The sequence below is a fragment of the Eublepharis macularius genome, chromosome 3 (genome assembly GCF_028583425.1).
Source record: "Eublepharis macularius isolate TG4126 chromosome 3, MPM_Emac_v1.0, whole genome shotgun sequence".
Classification (NCBI taxonomy): Eukaryota; Metazoa; Chordata; class Lepidosauria; order Squamata; family Eublepharidae; genus Eublepharis; species Eublepharis macularius.
Window position 1 is genome coordinate 57164412 of NC_072792.1, and position 24264 is coordinate 57188675.

The 24264-nt window shown below is 44.1% G+C and overlaps 1 protein-coding gene across 1 annotated transcript in view; it reads left to right on the forward strand.

Moving 5' to 3' along the window:
• Positions 1–4609: 4609 nt before the first annotated feature.
• LOC129325939 (regucalcin-like) overlaps positions 4610–24264 on the forward strand; it is a 39644-nt gene continuing 19989 nt past the window's right edge. Inside the window, exon 1 of the mRNA XM_054973951.1 lies at positions 4610–4632. The gene's annotated coding sequence lies outside the window, so the exon portion shown is untranslated. The remainder of the gene's footprint in view (positions 4633–24264) is intronic.

Genomic DNA, 24264 nt, shown 5'->3' on the forward strand with positions numbered 1-24264 from the left:
CTCTCAATCTACCTACATTCATATTGAGTCACAGAATCATCATTGCTGACCAGGTGGCCATCTAACCTCTTAAATATCTCCAAGGAAGGAGAGCCTAGCACTTCCTGAGAAAGCCTGTTCCACTGAGGATCTGCTCCAGTTGTCAGAAAATTCTTCCTAATGTTTATTCAAAAACTCATTAGCTTAAACTTTAACCTATTGGTTCTGGTTCGACCCACTGGAGCAACAGAAAACAACTCTGCCCCATTCTCTATTTGACAGTCCGTCAAATACTTAGAGGGCTCTCATATCACCTTTCAGTTCCCTCCTCTCTATGCCAAACATACCCAGACCCTTCAACCTTTTCTCATAGGTCTTGGTTCCAAGACCCCTCACCAGGGCTTTTTTTGAGCTGGAACGCCCCAGAACAGAGTTCCAGAAGCTCTTTAAAATACCCACCTGCCTGGTGTCACGTGGGTATTTTAAAAATGGCCTATTTTGACCATTTTGGACCTGGATAGGGCTGCTGCCAGGCAGGGGAGGGTACCAACCTGATCTTGGCCGTTTCAGCCCCGATCCGGGCCATTTAGGGCCCAAAGAGGCCCATATTGGGCTAAAAATGGGCAGGATCGGGCCGGTGCCAGGGCAGGGAGGGTTCCAACCGCACAGTAGCGACCTGATCCAGGCCATTTTAGCCCCAATCTGGGCCATTTGGGCCCATTTAGGGCCCAAATCAGCCCAGACTGGGGCCGAAGCGGCCAGAATCAGGCCAGTGCCGGGCCAGGGATGTCAGGATCTGTCATGTTTTTGGTTCTTAACCTGAGTTAGGCCATATTAAATGGGTAGTTGTTAGTCTTTCTCTCCCACCAGGTCCAGGTGTTATTTTGACCACGCTTTCCATGGGAGAGAATACTCTTGTCTGTTTCCACAGCCAGAGACCTTGACGAGACGAGCCTTCCCACAGCAAAGTTCTCCTCGCCCTGGAAGATGGGGGGAGGCTGGGAATGAAGGGTTTGATGTATCACTTGTTGTGCTTTCTTTTCCCATTCTCGACAATGACTGTGTTCAGCTAAGGTCCATCCTGGGCCTTGGAATATGGATACTTGTATCAGAGCCTAGTCTTTCAAAAAAACCTTTTGAAATCAAGAAATTGTGCTTCTTGCAGAAGGGGGAGACGAACTCTAGATAACAGGGATTCCATAGTCTGACAAGGGAGAGTTCCCTCACCTGGCAGTGACCCTATCCAGGCTGTTTTGGCACCATTTTAGCAACTTTGGGCCCATTTAGGGCCCAAAACAGCTAGGCTTAGGCCTAAAACGGTCTGGATCGGGGCCAAAATGGCCAGGATCGGGCCAGTGCTAGGTGGAGGAGGGTTCCTCTGCCCAGCAGTGGCCTGTTCTAGGCCGTTTCGGTCCCAGTCTGGCCTTTCAGGGCCATCCTGGCCATTTTGGCCCATCTAGTGACCAAAATGGCCCGGATCTGTGCTGAAATGGCCAGGATAGGGCCACTTCTGGGTGTGGGAACACTCCCCCACCTGGCAGCGGCCTGATCCTGGCCATTTTGGGCTCCTTTCAGATATTTTGGGCCCAATTTGGGCCCAAAATGGCCAGGATTGGGCCTCTGCAGGGTAAAGGAACACCCCTGCTCAGCAGCTGCCCAATCCTGGCCATTTTGGCCCCCTTTTGGCCATTTTGGGCTCAATTCAGGCCCAAAATGGCCAGGATTGGGCCCAAAATGGCCAGGATTGGGCTGCTACCCGGTGAGCAAGTGCTCTCCTGTGTGGCAGCAGCCCAATCTGGGCTGGTTTTGGCTCAATTTGGGCCCTAAATGGCCCAGATCCGGCCACTTCCAGGCGGGGGAGTGCTCCCTTGTAGTGGAGTGACCCATTCTAAACCAAATTGGACCCCCCCCCACGCAGCACAGTGTCAGACTGTGGCATTCCAGTTGGCTAGCTACTGCCCTCTTCCCTTCTGCAAGACAGAGTCTCTTGATTTCAAAAAGTTTATTAGAACGACAGCATACAGGCTCTGGGTCCACATTCCAGAACTTAGACAATCCAAGCTGATCACAGGCTAAGCTAGGAATGAGGTACCTGATGAAAGCAATTTCACTTCAACCCCTTGGTTCCCATCCTCCTCCCCCCCAGAGTTCTCAGTGCTGAGCGTTCAGAGATGAGGAAGCGGGAGTCTCAGGGTCGGAGCTGCAGACATAACATAAACTTGTATTCTCTCCCACGGAAGGAGCCGTCTGGCCTTCAACCTGGAAGAAAGGAAAGGCTAACAACTAATACATTAACATGGCATAACTATTGTTCGGTATCTAGATATGGTAAAGGAAATAGACTAGACAGGTATACAGTTTAACATAGCAAACTCCAGGCTTGATGCGTAAGAAAGAAATCATATTGTTCAGGTGGGGAACTCTGAAGATGAGATCCTGACACACAGGAGCGCTCCCAGGGCTCCTATGCCTGTGTGATGACATCACTTCCTGGAAGTGACATCATCATGCAGTCCCAGGAGCGTTCGTGTGCGCATGCATGTACTGAGAGACACACCACCTCCTCCCAGGAGCTACCCCAGGTGAGAGTTCCTCACCTCTTTCCCCAGAAAAAAATCCTGCCCCTCACCATCTTTGTTGCCCTCTTTTGGACACATTCCAGCTTGTCAACATCCCTCTTAAACTAACAGGTCTAATAGGTGCAAGGGAAATAACACTTGTCCAGGAAAGAAATTCCTTTTGCCATTTCACATGAAGCCACTTGTGTCCCATTTGTAAGGTGGGATTGAGCCAGAGTTTTTTTGAAGGCCCCTTTCTCCAGTTCTTGAGTGTTCTGTGTACTTCTAATACGTTGCAGTTCAGTGTTTGAAATATCTGTGGCTCTTCTTCAACCACTGCCTCCCATTTTCAATGTATTCTTCCCACCTCTTTTTTTTAATAGTTATTTTCGCTATAGTGCTATAGTAGTTAAAAGAGTCATAATATTACTGTGTTTATATATCGCTCTTCTAGACAGTTTAGTGCCCCACTCAGAGCAATGAACAATACAGCTAGGGTGCTAGAGCTGAGAGAAAGTGGATTACCCAAGGCCACGTGCTAAACTCATATCAGTAGTTGGATCAAACCAGCAGAATTGATATTTCACATATACTATGATATCACCATATTAGCACATTGATACTATAGCACTATAGCGCTGAAGTCTGAACCATTAAAAAAAACAGTAACTGTGGCACCACTAGAAAAAGCAGCACAGTTTGAAATGGCCACAGCTAATCACATGAAATTCATAAACAGATGTAAGTGCTGTTTGAAATCTCCGTTCCCATGTCACTTTACGTGGAGTTGTGGCACCAATGAATAACAACTTGGTTAAAAAGGAAATGCGAAAGGGCCCATAGTGCTTGTGATTCTTCATGAAATAGGGTCCTTGAAAATGGAGATTAGTTCTTAGCTACAGTTGTAATTTGTCTTTTTGTCTTTTAACAGAATTATTTAAACCTTTAATATCTGAAATCATCTTTATTTTATTCCACAACAAATCATATATAAAAACAAAAACTCTCACAATAAAAAAAAAATCTTAACCATACAGTTTAGATGGATTTTATTCCCTCTTCTCAGATGTTTGCCTTCTAGTGATTTTATACTATACCCAACTTACACATGTGTAGTAAGGGAGGATTTCTTATTAATGTTTCTAGGCACTACAGTTTCTGTGCGTCTCTTAAGGACAAGGCTGGACAGGAATTTCCTCAACAGTCACTTTGTACTTTCAGTACTGTAGAAGGAACGTGGTAACATTTTATCAGATGAGTATGGCGCCATGGAAATCTTGCATTTCCTTGCCTTGCAAACTGAACCCATGGTCCTACTGGTCTGCTACTTGCAGTCCTAGGTACAGTACATGTGGGCTAGACTATGAATGCAGACAGCTCCCATGCAGGTGTCCAAAGAATAGTTTGATCCAACTAGTGAACTTACAATGTTCATTTGGGGATTTTCAAATTCAGACACAAGGGAAAGAAGGATTGGGTCTTGCTAGTATGGAAGGCCACTAATACACTTTGGTGCTATTACTATGAACTGGGAGAATTATAATTTACTAATGTAGCCATAAATCTGGTGTGTGCCACATACACAATCCTAGAAAACTTTAAACCTTTGAAAATGAGTCTTCCTACTGGCAGTTGTCCTTACACATTGGGAAGAAAATGCCTTAGATCAATATACACCATATAACCTGCAGCCCCAAATTTCATGCAGAGATCATTGCAAAATAGATTTATAGCGCTGGAAGGGAACTATTGAGTTATCTAATGTCTTGACATCTAATGGTTCATTTCAGCTCTTCATTTGGTTCAGAATGGCTCACAAAGCAGTCTTAATATGTTTAATCTCGTTACTTGTCAAGGCACATTAATTGCCACTCCTAGCAATTTCAAGTCCTTAAAACAGACGTTTCTTCCTTTAGTAATTTCCATTCTGCCCATGGTTGGGTTAGAAAGTAACCGCCACCCATCCCTGAGCCTTCCCAAGACAATTAGCAGGCGTTCTTAATCGTTTTTTGTTTCTCATGGTTTGAATAGCATTAAGCAAGAACTCCACAATAGGAAAAGCCACACCAAGAGGAGAAGCTGCTACGCCTGACAGGTATTTGTTTTTTTGTTTTGAGATGTGACTGTAGAATCACAGGTGAATATATTAGTTCATGAACAACCTGAAATCACTCAAGTTGTTCTCAGCAGGAGAAGTAGCTCTTCTAAGTACTATAAGGTAAGATACATATTTTATCATTTAAGAGGTTAAGAAAGGAAATGTAAGAGCACAAAGCCAAATCAGCAGAATGTTTCCCTTGGCAGTAGATGAAGGGCACCAGATAGGATATCACAGAGGACATTTTTGAAGTTTGGTAAAGTGAAGGAAGGAAATGATGGCAATTGCATAGATGTGAGGATCCTAAGGACAAAATAACTTAGCAAAAGAGATTCTTAGAATATCACTTTGAAAAATACCACAGAAAATGACACCCTGGAAGAGAGCAAAGGCTAGTGTGGTGTGGTAGCTAGAGTGATGGACTAATTTTTTTAAAGTTAGTAAATAGTTCTAGTAAATGACAGTACAATACTGGAGAGTGAATGGGGTGGAGAATGAAGAATTTCCAAAAGTTGTTAACATCTGCAAGAGTGTATTCTGCTGGATTAATATGGAATTTTTCAGAAATAATTTTCGGGAGTGTTCCTGTAAGAGTAAATAATACTTTTCTAGGTGATACTGTCAGTCTATACTAGTACCAGATGACACAAAATAAACTAAGGCACAACTATCCTAATACTACTAATATGTCAACAGGAAACTAACAACTCATCATTTTCTTATGCCATTTGTTATTACTAGTGGTTAGAGAGTTGAACTAGGATCTGAATGACCCAGGTTCAATTCCACAGCAATTCTGCAATGGAAGGTTGCTGGGAGACCTTAGGGCAGTTACACATTCTCAGCCTAACCTATCTCACAGGGTTTGTTGTGAGGTAAAAAAAGGAAGAAAGGAGATGGTGTGTGCCATTTCGAGTGCACCCTTTTCATTAATCTTGGAAGGGTAATCAGTCCCTTCCAACTAGGCCATTTTTTTCCTCGTGACACTGTGAGGAGTGTGGCTACACTCTTAGTGCTTACATTTTCCATTCTCCGACATTGATGTCGTGGAATGCCAGGTCCATTAATAATAATATCAGAACTCTGTATGAGTTTTTTTGCAGTGAAAAATATGGACCTGTTATGTGTGACTGAGACCTGGGGGAGAGAAGGTGCGACAGTTGCCTTGAAAGAATTTGAAATCTTGTAGGTCTCTAAGATGCTACTGAACTCGAATCCTGCAGTTTCTCAAAGCCTGTTAGCAACTCCTAATGGATGAATGAGGAGAAACACAGGTAGGGTGTCCATTGGTAAACATAGATGGGAGTTTCCCATTGAAACCAATGTAAATGTCATCCAGACACAATAATGACCCCAAATATGTGACATAACAATATTAGAGAACTCAGTTTTTTAAAAAGTTGCGCAGATGTGACGGACTGCACTTGAAAGCAGGTTTCCTACGTGCAGCAATCAGAGAGCTGGGAGGGAAAGAGTTAACTCTTACTTGGGCTAGACAGCTTGAGTGACAGGCTGCTCCCTCCTCTCTGATTGGTCAGTTAGAACCTGGCTGAAGGGCTGACAATTTCTGTCAGGATTGTTCAGAGAGAGTTTGTGAGTGAGTCTGACAGGGAACGTCAGACAGGTTCTCCTCTGGAGTGATGGAAGAGGAAATTTTTTGTAAACTGTAACATCACTGTCCTGAAAAAGAATTCTATTTAAGAATTCTTAGTATAAGTGTCAGCAGATGCTGAAGCCAGCTTGATATAGACACCAAAGAACTGGGAGTGCGTTTTGACAAGAGTGATTGGGTAGTAGGTTAGACTTCCTTTGAAGCCAAGAGGAGAAGGGTTGTATCTTCTTAGGAGAAGATTAATTCCTGCCGAGTTTCTAAAGGGGGTTTGGCTTTGAGGAGGACCGCTGGGTCTGTTGTGAACAGAAAACAGTTTTAATCTAATTTCAGGAAACCTGGGCTGTCATAGGAAACTCTGTGAAGAAACGTTGTTGCAACTAAAATACTAAGTAAAATGCCTCTTATCATTAAGAACCAAGAATATATGGAACTAAGGTTCAAGAATACTATCTTGTCTATTACTCAAAGTGAATTCTGTACTACCAACCAAATTTTACCTCAGTACTTCCATCTCCTGACTACCCCGATATCCCTGTCTATTAAATAAAGTTATTTCTTTTTGAACATTATACAGTTTCTAGTGTCATATCCAGTAAAAAAGAAGAGGGCTCCTGCTTTTCCCCATCAAGTTTCTGGACTGGGCTAAGAAGCTAAAATTATATTTGCCTATCAGGGTGGGGACAAATAGTCTTCCAAAACCACAAATATTAACACACTACTTGGGGCTGCTTAGTCAAACCAGGCAAACTGAATTTTGGTGGGAAAATCTGCCTCACAGTGGGAGGGTGAAGGTAGGGGGTCTGTCATAGTTAGGGTTTCCAGTCCCCCACTCCCACTCCCACCCTCTGCCCCTGCCCCCGCTTACCTGGCCGGCAGGGGGAACATGCTTCCCAACGTGCACTCCTGGGTACTCCTGTGCTCCCCAGCGGCCCGATCCAGGCCAAATCAGCCCAAATTGGCCCAAATCAGGCCCAAATCAGCACAGATTGGGCCTGAATCAGCATGGATCATGCTGCTGCAGACTGCAGCAGTGCTCCCATGCTCCGCAGCAGTCCAATCCGGGCCTGATTTGGCCTGGATCTAGCCTGAATCAGCCCAAATTTGGGTCCCTGCGGAGCGCAGGAGCACTCCCAGGGTGGTCCCCGGCCCACACAATGATGTCACTTCCTGTAAAAGACATCATAGCGCAGGCTGGGAGTGCACATGCATGCATGCATGACCAACCACTGAAGAGAAGGTAAATGCCAGGCCTCTCACCTCCCACCTGAGGGGGGGATAGGGGGACCTCGCAACTCTAGTTGTAATAGTCATCAATACAGGGATGTTGGCTTTTGTGTAGAAATTGCTGAAGACCACAACTACTGCTGTAATTCATTCTGCAAATACAATCCATGCAATTAAGCCTGGCATCTACAACATTAGAAGATTATATGTAATTAAAACCAATTGTGTCATGTGTCAGTATTGCACTGGTTAAGAAACAAGAGGTAAACAGATTGGATACTGTGTAACAGCTCTTAATTATAAATGGTTTAAGAAAATTTTGTCCTTTACAAAAGCAGGAGAGCAAGGAGGGTGTGAACAAGGGAGGGTCAATGTGATAATGATTCAAACGTGCTTATTAGATGTGGGTGGGAGGGGGAGAAACAGAGATCAAGGTTTTTCCAGGTAAAGTTTGAAGTGTGGAAAAAAATGATCAGTAGTCTTACAGTAATTGTGCCTTTCTGGTACTCTTCTCTGTTACCTCTCTCTTCTTTGGTATGCACTGCACAGCAAGTGAGGAAAAAGGGCTGTTGAGAGAACAAAAGAGAAATGTCTTCCCTTGCACAGCTCTCTGTGCAAGGGAATGGTGTACATGTTACCTTGCACAAATAGCAGCTGAGAAGAGGTATTGAAATAAAACTGAAATGGCACTTATGTTATTTATTTACTTCATTTATACACTGCTTTTCTCCTCAATGGGGACCCAAAGCAACTTACATCATTATTTTCTTCTCCCTTTTATCCTCACAACATTCCTGTGAGGTAGGTTAGGGTACCTGGTTCAAGGTTATCCAGTAAGCTTTCATAACAGAGTGAAGATATGGACCTCTCTCTTCCAGATCCTAGTCTGACACTCTTAACTAATAGTATCATACTGGCATGCAGGGAAAGGGTTAAGCACCCCTTCTCCAGTACTGCTTTTCTAACCTAGTCCCTGCCCTCGCTAATAGCAGTTTTGAACTAAAAAATAAAATAGTTCTGGATTACAAAATTCCTAATATTAGATTAGATTAGATTAGATTAGATTAGATTAGATTAGATTAGATTAGATTAGATTAGATTAGATTAGATTAGATTAGATTAGATTAGATTATATCCTGCCCTCCCCACAAGCATTGGGAAAGCATTCCACTAGGCTAGTGCCAGAGCTGAAAAAGCTCTGGCCCTGGTCAAGGCTAGGTGAATGTCCCTTGAGCTGGGAGCCACAGAGTTAAAGGCGCTCTAGGGGACATATTGGGAGAGGGGGGTCCCGCAGGTTCTTTGGTCCTAGTCCGTTAAGAACTTTAAATATCAAAACCAGTACCTTGAATTGGAACCAGTACAGCTGACTTAGCACCAGATGGATATGTACCTTAAGTAGTATTCTAAGGAGATGAGCTGCCACATTCTGGACCAGCTGTAATTTAAAGGTGCATGCTCTGGTTTGAAAAGGTTCAACTCTTGGCACTTGGCATACTGAAGAGTCGCAGCCAGGATTGGTTGGCCTAAGATGCACTGCTTTCTGTGTGTATACATCCTAAATTGTTGTTTGAAGAACTGGTTAAAAACCAAAACAAGCTACTGTTAACTGGAAATTGCACTCGGTACTCAAAATGGCAACTAAGAGAGGTCACTGTATGATGTGGCTGCTGTTACAGGACATCCTATTGAGAAGAACTTGAGTTTATCAATTGAAATAAAAATTTGATTATAAAAAAGAGAAGAACTTGACAGAAAGTAATATAACATGCTTGATTCACATGACTGCTAACTAGATACAAATTGTAGTCTGCGCATGTCAAATTGCAGGTAATATCAGCCAATTAGCTCTGAATATGAAGGCTATTCGGCTAACCTTTTAAAAATAAAACACCTAACAGTATAGTGCTTTGTAAGTATCAATGACAAAAGATATACAATAAGTCAGTGTTGTCCACTGCACTGATTTAAATAATAATCTTTATACAATTAGCCAAAAGAGCTTCCATTATTAATACATCTAATTCTCAACATGGTCCCATCTGTGGATACTTAAATCCAGAGATTGGAGTCATGGACACACTGCCAGTGTAACTTCTCTTTTCATGGGTTCTGTGGGGCTTAGAAAGCAACTTTCACAAAATTATAAGAAATAACTTTTTTTTCTTTTAATTTTTTTAACAATTAATAAAATACAACTTTAACAAAAATTAACTCTTAAGTGCAACCATACAAAAAAAACTCCAAATCAACAATGCCCTTGAAAAGGCAAACAGTTCAACATCCAAGAAGTGATGAGTCCTCTCTCATCCATTTGAAGCAGCTGTAGCCCAGGCTTCAGGCTTCTGGTTGGGAATTATAGCCCTGCAAAAATAATGCAATCCCAGTAACACCAACTACACACAATACACAAACACCACTTTAAATCATATTTTACATACAACATTTGATTACCTTATTCAAGGTGATAAGAGCCTCCTCCTCAGCAGCCTGCCTCTAGCTTCTGACTCCACCCCACTGGGCTAAACCAATTAACCTCACAGGAGTTACACCGGCGCCAGGGTCTCTGGCGCCTGTGGCAACCCCCCCCCCCCCCGCGCGTGCATGTTCCCCGCATTCCCCACACAATCCCGAGTGCCGGTCACATTACCTCATTAAACAGACGCATTTCATTCGCATTTCTCCCAAATATGTGGTCACAGGTTTTCAATGGGAGTTTCACGGTGGCCATGAACGGGCCAATGCGCAATTTACGCGTTTTTTTTTTTAAACCGCCCCCCTTCCTGTCTCTCCGGCCGTTCCGAGAGTTCCTATTGGCTGATTCAACTTGCAAGTGCTCCGTAGTCTGCAAAAGACTGTTTTTGACTTCATAGCATTGGATTTATTGATTATGCTGTTTCTGAATCAAATCTGGTAGTTTGAAAAATCATTTTGGGGTGAATCCATCCTCAGAATGGACTCGCGAAACTTCCTTTTTAACTGTTTTTTATTTTTTTAATTTTATATTACTGTAATATCGAAATTACGAAATATCGAAATAATGACACTCCAAGGAAGTGAAACTTCAGTAAAATTCAGGCACTGAACTGTCCTGCATAGGAAATGCCCACGAAAGCTTCCCACATGCTTCCAAATTTCCAAAAAAGAAACGGGAGAGAGCCATCAGTGCTGCCAGTGGGGGAAAGAGAGGCATCATTATCTTCAATGATGTTTCTTTATAAGGCAAGATCGAAATAACGGAAAAGTGCGCTCAAAAAAATTTTAAAAAATGGGCGGGAAAAAAAGGTCCTGCCCAAAAAAGCGGTTTTTGAGCAGCCGTGTGACCGGAGGGACGCGCGAGAAAGACGGATTGGAAGCAAGAATGTGAACGAAGAGGAAAAAATCGCGGATTGGAGGCAAACGGAAGATATCCGATAAACATGTGGGTAATGGGTGAATGTGGATTTGACCATTGTTACAGAATGTTTTTGCTAGCAATTTCTCTCCTCCTTAGCCCACTCTCTCTTCTTAATTCTGTTTTAGATGCAGTGGGGATTTTTTTGCTATTGTTTGTTTCCAGGGTAGGTAGACTTTGTTTTCCCTTGAGCAACAAGCTTTATATTTCCTTGTTTCTGGACTTTTTTTGTTAAGTTTCCAAGCTCCTAGTTTTTATAACTGTTCCAAGCATTATTTATTTAATTAATTTCTATGCTGCTTCCCCAAAGAATCTATTTATTTTCTTAATTTATTTACTTTTTTACACACACACCCCGCCTTTCTCCCCAGTGGGGACCCAAAGAGACTTAAACTGTTTCCCTCTCATCCATTGTATCCTCACACAACATCACTGTAAGGGGGGTTAGGCTGCAAGTGTATGACTGGTCCAAGGTCTCCCAATTCATGGCAAAGTGGGGATTTGAATCTGGGTCTTCAAGTTCTATTCTTACACTCTTAACCACTACACTACGTTAGCTTTCAAGTCAGTTCACTAGTAAAAACAATACCCTGCAATCATTAAAATGACAACATAAATTATCAGTATTAAAAACAACCCTGGCATTAAAAAAATAATGTCAGGCTATAGGTTATATACTCTCAGGCTAAAGGTTATATACTCTATGTTGAAAAGATTCTATCATTTATTTTTGTTTACTTTTTCATTTAACAGCAATAACCTACTGAGAGCATTCAGTCTGTCTGTCCCCCTGCTCGCCCTGTTGCCCAATCCAGTTGCCAGTGCCACCATGTTACTGGGTTGATGAACCAGGTACCTGCTCCTATGCCTGCCTCTATAAACTGGTTAGCTAGATGGGGGTGAGTTTAAAATAATATGTGAGTACAGTTTGTGTCTTGGAATAACAGGCATACCTTTGTTTTGGATTCAGTTTGCTGTATATCTGTAGGGTTTTCTTTTTAAAAAAAAGCTTGATTAGGACTGTTCCATTTTGCACATTTGCTTGGCTTTTGTGTTTGGAGGAAGCAATCTAAATATTTATTGTGTATATAGTTGAATTCTCCTCCTATTGGTACTCGTCTCCTTTAAAGGAATTTATATTTTTTTGAAATTTGGATTCTAGAAAGGGAATCTGATGTTAATTTGGAGCAGGTGGAAGTTGTTATATAGAGCAGGGATAGGCAACCTTCTTGACTTGGTGCGAAAGTAAAGACTGCCTGTCTATAAAAATAATGGCCTGCCAGAAAACAAAAAGACTGTAAGAGATGCAGTTGGTACATGGCCAAGCCCTCACAGTATGTTAATATCATTAATTATTATTTATCTAATAATTATTACTCAAACAAAAATGTCCTCAAATTCAAAGTACTTATTTATTTTTTTCTTAACAGTTACCTTGGGTCTACTTCCAATTGATGTCTTTGGAAACAATAATCTGCTAGTCATAAAGTGTAAACATGATAATGAATTAATAATGATACTGCTAGTACTTTAAGGTTCACCTTGGGCCCAGTTAGCAGTTGGGAGTCAATGGTAGATATAAAGGTAAAGATATAAAGATATAAAACACACCTGTAATTTCTTCCAATGCCACAAGTAGCTGGAAGAAAGAAGACCCCTGAGGCACTGCCAGTTCCTCAGAGACTAGGGCTCCCAGGTCCCTATATCCTCCAGTAGGAGGTGGGGGACCCAGGACTCACCCTTTGAAGTTCCCTTTCATGTGCACACTCCCGGAGAGGTGTGATAACATCGCACCATGGGTGTGCTCCCATGCTTTGCTTTCTAGGGGAAAGCCGACAAGAGATAAAGTGTCTCTGGTTCAGGATGGTTCATCTCAGAGAGATGAAGGGCTAGGTATAACACTTCTACAGGGAGATAGATTAGAGTTGTCAACTGAGATGGAGACAAACAGTGCAGATGACCTAACTACGTCTCGAGGCAAAGTGTGCCGGGGAAGTTACAGGTGTTTATATACAAATGCTAGAAGTGTCCGAGGTAAAATTGGGGAGCTGGAATGTTTAGTGTTGGGCGAATCCATAGACATTGTGGGCATATCAGAAACTTGGTGGGATGAGGAAAATCACGGTGATTCCTGGATATAAATTATATCGGAAGGATAGGGAGGGAAGGGTTGGTGGTGGGGTGGCTCTATATGTCAGAGAAGGTATACATTCCAGTAAGATTGAGAAGGTAACTGAATTAGATTCGCTTCTGGAAATGCTATGGGTTGAAATTACGGGCCCAAATGGAAACTTAACTGTGGGAGTTTGTTATCGCCCTCCAGATCAGAAAATAGAGGAGGATTATAAAATGATGACAGGATTAAAGATGGCTGCTAAACAAAAAAACTGTGTTGTAATGGGTGATTTTAACTACCCACACATTGACTGGGCCAATGGGTGTTCGAATCGGGGGAGAGAAAGTGAGTTTCTAGACTGTCTCAATGACTGTGCTATGGAACAGATGGTTACAGAACCTACTAGAGGAGAGGTGATCCTGGATTTGGTCCTCAGTAATGCTGAAGACCTGGTGAGAGATGTAAATGTGATTGCACCACTTGGGAACAGTGACCATAATGTTATTGAGTACAACATATGTATAAATAGGAAATTGCCAAATAAGACCAACACAGCCATGTTTAACTTCAAAAGGGGTAACTTTTCTGAGATGATGGGGTACGTGAAGAAGAAACTGAAAGGGAAAGTAAAAAAGGTCAAAACACTTGGGGAATCTTGGAGACTATTTAAAACTACAATCCTGGAAGCTCAAATTAAATATATACCGCTGGTTAGGAAAGGCACAAATAGGTTTAGGAAAAGGCCAGCATGGTTAACAAGCAATGTAATAGAAGCTGTAAAAGGTAAAAAGGATTCTTTTAGGCAGTGGAAAACTAGTCGGAGTGAGGTTGATAAAAAGGAGCATAAGCTGTGGCAAAAAAAGTGCAAGTCTGTGATCAGACAGGCAAAAAGGGAATATGAGGAGCATATTGCAAAGAACATAAAGAAAAACAATAAACAATTCTTTAAATATATTAGAAGTAGGAAACCAGCTAGGGAGGCAGTGGGGCCCTTGGATGACCAAGGCGTAAAAGGATTACTAAAGGGTGATAGGGAAATGGCCGAGAAGCTGAATGCGTTCTTTGCTTCTGTCTTTACTGTGGAAGATAAGAAGTGCATGCCCACTCCGGAAGCACTGACTTTGGGAGGGGTTTTGAAAGACCTGAGTCACATTGAGGTGACGAGAGAGGAGGTTATGCGACTGCTAGATAATTTAAAAACTGATAAATCACCGGGCCCAGATGGCATACATCCAAGAGTTCTGAAAGAACTCAAGTGTGAACTTGTAGATCTCCTCACAAAAATATGTAATCTGTCATTAAACTCTGCATCTGTTCCTGAGGACTGGAAGGTAGCTAATGTTGTTCCCATCTTTAAAAAAGGTTCCAGGGGAGATCCGGGAAATTACAGGCCAGTCAGCCTGACGTCAATACCGGGTAAGTTGGTGGAAACTATTATCAAAAATAAAATTAGTGGGCACATTGATGACCAAAAGCTGATGAGGAAAACTCAGCATGGGTTCTGTAAGGGAAGATCTTGTCTCACCAATCTGTTAGAGTTCTTTGAGGGAGTGAACAAACAAGTGGACAAGGGAGACCCGATAGATATTGTTTATCTTGACTTCCAGAAAGCTTTTGACAAAGTTCCTCATCAAAGGCTCCTAAGTAAGCTCAGTAGCTATGGGATAAAGGGCCAAGTCCTCTTGTGGATCGAAAACTGGCTAATTAATAGGAAACAGAGAGTGAGTATAAACGGGCACTTCTCACAGTGGAGGGTGGTGAGCAGTGGGGTGCCACAGGGGTCGGTATTGGGTCCAATGCTTTTTAACTTGTTTATTAATGATTTGGAATTGGGATTAAGCAGTGAAGTGGCTAAATTTGCAGATGACACGAAATTGTTCAGGGTGGTGAAAGCCAGAGAGGATTGTGAGGCACTCCAAAGGGATCTGTCGAGGCTAGAAGAGTGGGCATCCATGTGGCAAATGAGGTTCAATGTAGCCAAGTGCAAAGTAATGCACATTGGAACCAAAAATCCAAAATATAAATACAAGTTGATGGGGTCTGAACTGGCGGAGACTGACCAAGAGAGAGATCTTGGAGTCATGATAGATAACTCACTAAAAACGTCAGCACAGTGTGCGACTGCCATAAAAAAAAGCTAATGCTATGCTAGGGGTTATTAGGAAAGGGATTGAAAACAAATCAGCCGGTATCATAATGCCTCTGTATAAATCGATGGTGAGGCCTCATTTGGAGTACTGTGTACAGTTCTGGTCGCCACACCTTAAAAAAGATATCATAGCACTGGAAAAAGTACAGAGAAGGGCAACTAAAATGATTAAAGGGTTGGAACACTTTCCCTATGAGGAAAGATTGAGGCGCTTGGGGCTCTTTAGCCTGGAGAAAAGACGACTGAGGGGAGACATGATAGAGGTTTACAAGATAATGCACGGGTTAGAGAAGGTAGAGAAAGATGTGTTTTTCTCCCTTTCTCACAATACAAGAACTCGTGGGCACTCTATGAAATTATTGAGCAGTCGGGTTAGAACAGATAGAAGAAAATACTACTTTACACAAAGGGTGATAAACACATGGAATTCGTTGCCACAGGAGGTGGTGGCAGCTACAAGCATTGCCAGCTTCAAGAGGGGACTGGACAAATATATGGAGCAGAGGTCCATCAGTGGCTATTAGCCACAGGAGATAGATGGTATTCTCTTTGTGGGGAGGTGGTGCTCTGTTGTCTTGGTGCTGGAAGGAAGGCAGTGGGAGGGCTTCTGGTGTCCTGGCCTCACTGACAGTCCTTTAGATGGCACTGGATTTCTAGCCACTGTGTGTGACGGAATGTTGGACTGGATGGGCCACTGGCCTGATCCAACATGGCTTTGCTTATGTTCTTATGTTCTTATGTTCTTATGTTCTTATGAGGCTAATTCTGGCCCATTTGGGGCCGAAATTGGCCCCAGAAAAACACGGGAGAATGCCAGTGGCCAGCACGACAACATCACTTCAGGAAGTGACATTGTTGCATCCCTCTGGGAGAGTGTCCACTGCATGCTTTCCATGGTTGCCTGCCAGTGGCAGGTGATTGCTGCAGGGGCTGCGATCAGTGAGCAAATGGGCAAACTCTCAGGAGATTGCCCGCCACCAGCAGGCAACTGGTAAGCCTACCTCAGTTGTAACAGATGTAATAGTTTATTGCTATTGTAACCATAGTCCATAACATACCAACATATACACCATGTAACAAAATGCCACATCAAAAGAGTTAAAACATAATTACTTATTTATATGGCAAGATAAAGCTTAAAATTATAAAAAGACAGAAGTGGCAAAAGGAAGCAGAAAAAGCCCATAAAATTACATAAAATTATAATTTGGCTAAAATTCTTACAGAATTAGGAAAAACTAATTTCTTCCTTACGTTTGTTGAAAGAAAGGTAAAAATAGCCACTTTAAGAGTAACCAGAGGGGGGAAAAATCATCTAATAAAAAATTTATACATTCCTCATCCAAACCAGAAAAGTTTACAAGAAATTTGTTCAGCAGTTTATTCTGGATGAACCCTTAGAAGGAGCAATGTAAGATATAGTGTACAATGTCCTCCACATGGTTATGACCACTTGGGTAGAGGCATTGTTTCACTGGTATTTTTTGAAATCTGCCCTGTAAGTACTCGGTTGGTATAGTTTGGAAACGAGCACTAGAAAAAGCCTTTCTTAATGTTACATTAGAAAGATCAGCTAAGTAGCGAGATGAACTTAATTTCTCTTAATCTGAGGGTTCCACAGGGAGAGTTTAGATTGCTCAAGTAGACCAATATCAAGGAGGGCTTCTTTTTCAAAGAGCCAGTTATATATTTTGCTTGAGTCCCAAAGCTTTACCTCATTTGCTTGGATAAAGAACAAGTCCCATATGTATAGTATGCTGCTGCTATGCATGTGCTGGCAGTTGTCAATCTCTGTTTCTAGAAGCTTTTAAGAAATACATACCTCCTATTTAGACCTGTTGTTCTGTTTACATGAAAAAATATATTGCTAGAAAGCACCCCCAATCCTCCCCTTATCTTAGAGGAGCTACATATTGGTTTGAAAACTGTTTAAATTTCAGTATTGTTGTCATGATGACCATTCTGCCTTCATTTCATGGCCCCAATTTCTGCCCCTCTTCAATCTGTGACCAATCCTGGCCTTGTCTGAGGAGTTGTTTACTGAAAGAATTAGGTGGGCCTCAGCTGAAGGTTTTTTGTGCATGAGACAAAGGAGGCCAGATTGGCTAGGAGAATAGGCAGGGTTGGATCACTTTTGCATGACCGACTGTCAATAATGAAGTATAATGACCAGCCAGTTTGGTTGTGTAGTCCTGTGGGCCGTTTCCACACTACTCACCTTCATCCAGAATGCTGCAGAATGTCGTGAAAAAACCATGAAAGATAGCATCTTCTCGGGCGAGTTTTGCGTGATGTTGCGCAAAACTCGTGCAAGAAGATGCTATCTTCCGCGGTTTTTTCGTGACGTTCCGCAGTGTTCCAGATGAAGGTGAGTAGTGTGGAAATGGCCCTGGTACAAAAGGGCAGGGCTAGCGTCAGTGAGATGCAGATGCTTCACAGAAAGGACCTCCAGACATCTCAGCCTGTAACTGAAGGAGGCTATTTCATGGGACATTCCTCCCAGACACACATCCTGCTTTGAGCCTTCCTCCTTTCCTCCTGTCTCTACCAGTCTGGAAGTTTATTTCAGGAATCTCCACCAATCTTATGAAAATATATTTTTTCATTTCTATTTTTCTCTAACCCAGAGATAATCACTTAGTGGTGACATGTGGCTTTTTGACATGCCATCTGTGTCTCTTCTGAGCATTATTTCCCAACGTGGCATTTTTCAGGAAACAGGGCAAAGCTGTTGTCAAGCAAGACTTGTGGCTGGCAGATGGATCCCATTTATCAAAGAGGATATAACCACCCCATCTTTTGTAACACTGAAGTTCAACTTGAAAGGCTGAACTCTAGGAACATTTATTTTTTAATATCCAGCCTAATGAGGAGTTCTGGAGAACCTGAAAACTTGAATACTGGTTTGTCCCATGTTTCTTATGTATATATTCCCTGCTCTTCTCCCTGATGAGGATCCAAAGCAGCTTACAATATGGCTCTCCCCTCTGCCGTTTAATCTTCACAACTATCCTGTGAGGTAGGTTAGGATGAGAGCATGTGACTGGCCCAAGGTGCTTCCATGACAGAATGAAGATCGGAGCCTGGGTCTACCAGATCCCCAGGGTCTACCAGATCCCCAGGCTGACAAATCTGACTTGCCAGTCCATCCCCTCACTTCAAATACCCAAGCACTGGCTAGGGGTAGGGAGAGTCTACATGTCCAGAGATACTGTGGTGCTTAAAAATGCTATAGCTGTACATTTTGTTACTATTTATCTTTTATTGCATATGGTGAGGTGGAGGCTCTTTTGGTTAATGGTAATTACAACTGTGGCTCTCCACATACCTGAGTGCCAGTGAGTACTACTGCTCAAACCCGTTACAAAAGCTTCCGCCTAACAAATCTTGCTTGGCTTCAATGGTATGCCCTAAGGATCTAAGTTCACTTGATTCCTTTCAGTAATATTCAATATGCTTTGCCCTCTGAACCTCTTTTGGATCTATTTCCTGAATTGCTGTTTGGATTTCTCTTTGGCAAACCTTGCCCAGTGACGCCTCCTGGTTCTCCTAACCTTCAAGTTGGTCTGAGGTCCGGTTAGATAATCAGATGCCTACCCTCCATATGATGTGAAAAAGGATACGTAATCTTTTCCTTAACTATTTCGGCTGTCCCATATTTTTTTCTCCACTCCTCAGCCCTTTATTTGTTGACATACGTGTTGCACAATGTGGATAAATACAGTGTGAGAGCTGGAACTCATTCCAGGTTTCTAAGAACACATTATTTTTGTAATGTAATATACCCTGCCTTCATGCTTTTATTTTGGTTTCCCTCAATAAACTTTATCTGATTATTCTACAAAATCCCTGCTTCCGCCTTAATTTCAAGCATGCAGTGAGTGCCCTGTCACATTGTCCAAAAGATCCTTAAACTAGAATGTGATGGCTTAATTCCAGGTTTTGGTGTATGTTCACTTGAAGCTATGTATCAAACACTAAGTTCCTCATTACAGAAGACATATGGCATGAGTTGAGTCTGTGGTCCCCCAATCTAATTTGCAGTCACACATAGGATGGGAAGACTCATCTTAAAAAGTACTGAGCCCCCCCCCCCATTCTGCTCCAGAGCACAGCATGGCAGGATGAGGGGCTTCAGCTTTCCCTTGCGCGCAGTTTTCACAAGCAAAATGAATGCAAGGAGGGCCCCATTTGTGCCACTGCTGGGGTCCATGTGTCCTGGGATCACACAACCCAACATGTGATACATAATCCTAGAACATGTGGACCCCAGCAGCAGGACAAAAGGCTCCCCCAGCCACTTTTGCTTGCCAACAGCGTGGCAGTGAAGGATGAAGATCCTCCTCCTGCCACAGCCTGGAACGCATTTGTACCCCAGAATACTTTTTAAGATGACACCCCATCATACTTGTTGTGACTTCAAGCTGGGTTCGAAGACCCCCAACCCTACCTGTGTCACATGTCTCATATAAGGAGCACCTAAGTTAGCAGCTCCTGCTAGGACAGGAATAAGAGACTGTGGAAGAGAGCTTTCATGTGACTCTTTTCTTTCTCTGCTCCCTTCCTCCTATCCAATTCAGAAAACAGCCCTTTAAGAAAGGAGAAAAAATAAAGGAATTTTACCTCACAGACTGGGCTGGTTAAGATGGGAGGATAGCCTCTCTTTCCCTTCTCATGACTGTTAATGCTTTTAATAACATGGCACCAAGTTTGTCTTGATGTTATCTCTGTTGAAGCCCAAAAAGTTATTACACAGAGTATCTTGTATTAGTCGTATTTATTTGTTTGTTTGACTCCTGCTCTCTCTACTGCCAAAGCAGTCTGAGTGCATCTATCCTCCCCTGGGAACCACCACGGTTTACCTTCCTCATTAGTCTGGGACACAAAGCTCTTTTCCAGCCTGTGCACGAGTGTCAGATCTCTCTAATGTGACTAGTGTTGTAAGTAACTGCAGCAATGTATACGAAATATGTGGGATACCGAGCACTAGAAGTGCTGAGCCTGAGCAAAGTCCAATGCCCCACAGCCAGTTTCCAGCAGCAGCGATTTACCTAGGGAACCGACCCTGTACCCTGAAGGTCAATTGTAATACCATGGGATCACCCAGTTACTACCTGGGAACCAGCTGTCTCAACATAAAGACAAGCCTAACCAGAATAAAGCCAATGGCTGCTTCTCATCAAATAATGACTCCCAATTGTTTGAAATGCCTTTCCCTTTTCAGTACTGACCCTTTAGCTACCAATTGGGAAGAATAAGAATGTGAGGATGTGAGGCAGGAGCGTTCTTCTAGCTGTTAACCCCATAGTTGCCAGTGGGTGGCTAGAACAAGCAGGGCATATACCCCAATACCAGATCTCACATAGCATGTCTCTCTGTCCATGTGAGAGCACGCACGCTCCCTCTCTCTCCCACAGTCACCCCTTTCAGGTTGCAACTTCCAAAACAGGAAGTTGCCTGGCACTACCAGGGGTGGGGGCAGGGGTGGAAAAGGGGGGGTGGCCCTTCCCCATGCAAATGGGAAGTTTACTGGCTAGCTTAGGGAGAAAGGATAGTAGCCATCCCAAGCAGCTAGGAGGTCCACCAGGAGAGAATCCACCTCCCTCCCCTTATTTATTTATGTATTTTTTTTGTAATGCATAGTCCTTTCTTATTGTGACTCAAGCTGGACTATACAAAGACTATTTCTTGGATGCATGAGGCAGGAGGAGGGACACCCTTTACATACAACGGCAGCATCCCTCCCCCCCCCCCACAATGTGATCTCTTCCCTTCCAGGCTCCCAGTGAGGAGGGGGAGAGGAGAGCTGGCGCTGGGCAACTGTAGAGCTATGATTATGCTTTGGATGCCAGAATGCGGTGCTGCTGCTCCTCCTCATCGCACCTTCCCCCACCCGTCCATCAAGCCGCAAACACTGAGGGGAAGCTGGGTTGAACAGGGCTCAGAGGCCGCGACAGTGCGAGGGGCCGGGGCCGGGGCTGGAGCGCACACCAGACCCACCCCCCAGGGAGGTCCCCTTCCCCCCGCCAGGCTGCACAGGGCTCTCCACCTGAGAGGGATGAAATGTGATAGCGGCGTGATTGAGCGCACGCCACCCCCAACTCCGGGAAGTTACCTCCAGCTGGCCCGTGCCTGAAGGAACAGAAGCAGGGAGCCCGCCTTACCTAGCATCCGCTCCCTTCCTTACCACCAGGGGCCAGGCACATGTAAAGCGCCTGGCCCCGCTTCCCTGCTCCGGCATGATGGCTGTCTGGTCCTCTTCCCATCGGTATTGCTGGTGCCGCCTAAACGGCTTTGTGCGGCCCGCATACTCCTGCTGCCGCCGCCTCGCACAGCCCGCTCGTGGCCGCCTCGCCTCGCGGCCTGTTCGCAGCCTTCTTGCCTTGCAGCCGCCTCGTCCTTTCTCGCCTCGTGGTCTCCTCATCTCGCATCCGCTTGCCGCCACCGTCGCCTCGCGCAGCCTCCTTTCCCTTGGCGCCGAGACCTCGTGGCATTTGCGCGGCACTGGCAAGCAGGCCCCTGGCACATCCTACCTCCCTGCCACCATGGGCCAAGTGCTGAAGGGCGGGGGCCAGCTTCCCAGGCCTGGGGCTGCACCGGATGAACCTGGGCATGACCCCTGGCCCCTGGTCTTTCCCCGCCCCTCCACAACATGGCGGCCACCATGCCCTCTCCCCACTTGCCTCCCCCGCAACGCCCGCAATCCAGTCCCCCAGGTGTGTCTGGGAGCCGTTGCTTGTATTGATAGATTCTGCTTTTCTAATGAGGTGCAAAGCAGCTTACAGCAGTGTTCTACCCTCCTCTCATTTTATCTTCACAAGAATAATAGGTTAGTTTGAGAGTGTGTGACTGGCCCAAGGTCAATCAGAGAGTATCTATAGCAAAGTGGGGATTTGAACCTGGGTCTTCCAGATCCTAGTCCAATACTATAAGCACCATGCTATCTCCCATATTGAATTTATCTCTTGATCTTTATTTAGAGCTGATCTGGTCTTCCTTCTCATTGAGTGTGAGACAAACCCTCTGTAAAGCAGAGGTCCCCAGCCCTTTTGGGACTATGGGCACCCTTGAAATTCTAACACTCTGGGTTGCCAGGTATCCAGTTTTCAACTGGACAGTCTGGTATTTTTTTGGACTGTCCAGGGGAAACTAAGTTAAAATATTGGACATATATAAATGACTGGTATTTTTGTTCATGGGGGAGGATGAGTGCAAGGGAGTGCACCACAGCCAGGCCCTTCCAAAACAGAGCAAAAGCTGCCCAAGTGTGGCAAGATGATGTCACTTCCAGTAATGATGTCATTGTGCTGGAGCTGGGAGTGTGCGTGGACTCTACTTTAGTAAATACCAGGCATCCCCTCCCTAGGGTTCCCATCCCTCTGCTTGGGTTGGGGGATCTCCCGATCCCACCCTCCCTCCCCAGTGCCCACTTACCTGGTCGGCAGAGGGGCATGCTCCCTGGGGCACCCCCTCCCTGGGTGGCGTGGCACACCCCTGGGTTCAGGGCGCGCTCCTGCGCCACGAGAGCATATGGCAGCAGAGAGAAAGCAGGCGGCAGTTGCAAGAGCACGCCCTTCTCACTGCCACTGCCGAGGCCACCGCAGCTTACTCTCTTGCTGTGGCCACCGCCACCCCTCTGCGCTGGCGGTGGCAGGGACAAGGGGTGCGGCGGCGGCGAGAGAGTGAGCTGCGGTGACCATGGCCTGCTCTCTCGCTGCCGCTGCCACCGCACTCCTTGTCCCTGTTGGCGCGGGCAGCGCAGGGGCAGCCGCAGCGAGAGAGAGCATACGTAACAAAAGGCAAGACCCAGCTAAATTGCACAGAAACAAAAGAGGGGGAAAAACCCACCAAGTCAAAAGCATATCCAAAATTTACCAGAACAATTTAAAGTGGCAAGTGCTCAATTTCTCATGTGTAAACAACAATTCATAGTCAATATATATTGTGTAATTAACTCCACAGGTAATGACTCCAAGGTACAAGGTAAGTCAGTTCAGCAAATGGCCTTGAAATACATCCAAGGTACAAGGTAAGTCAGTTAATAGCCTTGAAATATAAACTTTTCTTTCTTTCTTTCTTCTTTCAGTTTGCAATGTGACCAGCAGATTGGTGGTGATCGAATCCAGACGCCCAAAACCAGGGCCGGCTCTTTCTCACGCAGATTTTCGTCCCCACGGACTTCCTCAGGGGGTGTCAGTATTGCACTATAACTGTCACATGAATCATAAGACATTGCACATTCCCATATACAATAAAAAAATTTGTTACATAACAACTTACCAGTGTCTTTTACAATTCTTTCATAGTATCTGGAGAGCGACGCCAGTAGCAGCTACCTGGCGTGTTCCCTCACAGTTTGTATGGCTTTTTTATGCTGACTCACTGCATATATTGTTCACAAATTAAAGGCACAGTCCCCCTTTCTTGAGTCATTAGCCCAAAAAGCAATTCAGCAACAACTCATTATTAAGACCATGCAGTTTTAAACATTTTAATTCATGAATCCACCTCACCTCCTTACATAATAACACCTTCTGTGTCTGTTGATTGCTCCCTTTCAGTGCTACAAACAAAACTGCCACTTTGAAATCAGTTTCCTGATGCTTTTCTTGCAGGAAATGCTGCATGAGAGGAGCCTCTAATACCTTATTCCTGATTCGAGAAATATGCTCTAGTACTCGTGTCCGAAGGGGTCTAATTGTGCTCCCAACGTATGTGCTCATATGTGCTCATGCCCTAAACTATATGTTGGGAGCACAATTAGACCCAATTAGATTCAATCACCACCAATCCGCTGGTCACATTGCAAACTGAAAGAAGAAAGAAAGAAAAGTTTATATTTCAAGGCCATTTGCTGAACTGACTTACCTTGTACCTTGGATATATTTCAAGGCCATTTGCTGAACTGACTTACCTTGTACCTTGGAGTCATTACCTGTGGAGTTAATTACACAATATATATTGACTATGAATTGTTGTTTACACATGAGAAATTGAGCACTTGCCACTTTAAATTGTTCTAGTAAATTTTGGATACGCTTTTGACTTGGTGGGTTTTTTTCTCCTCTTTTGTTTCCGCGGTGAGAGAGAGAACAGGCCATGGCCACTGCAGCTCTCTCTCTCAACGCGGCCACCGC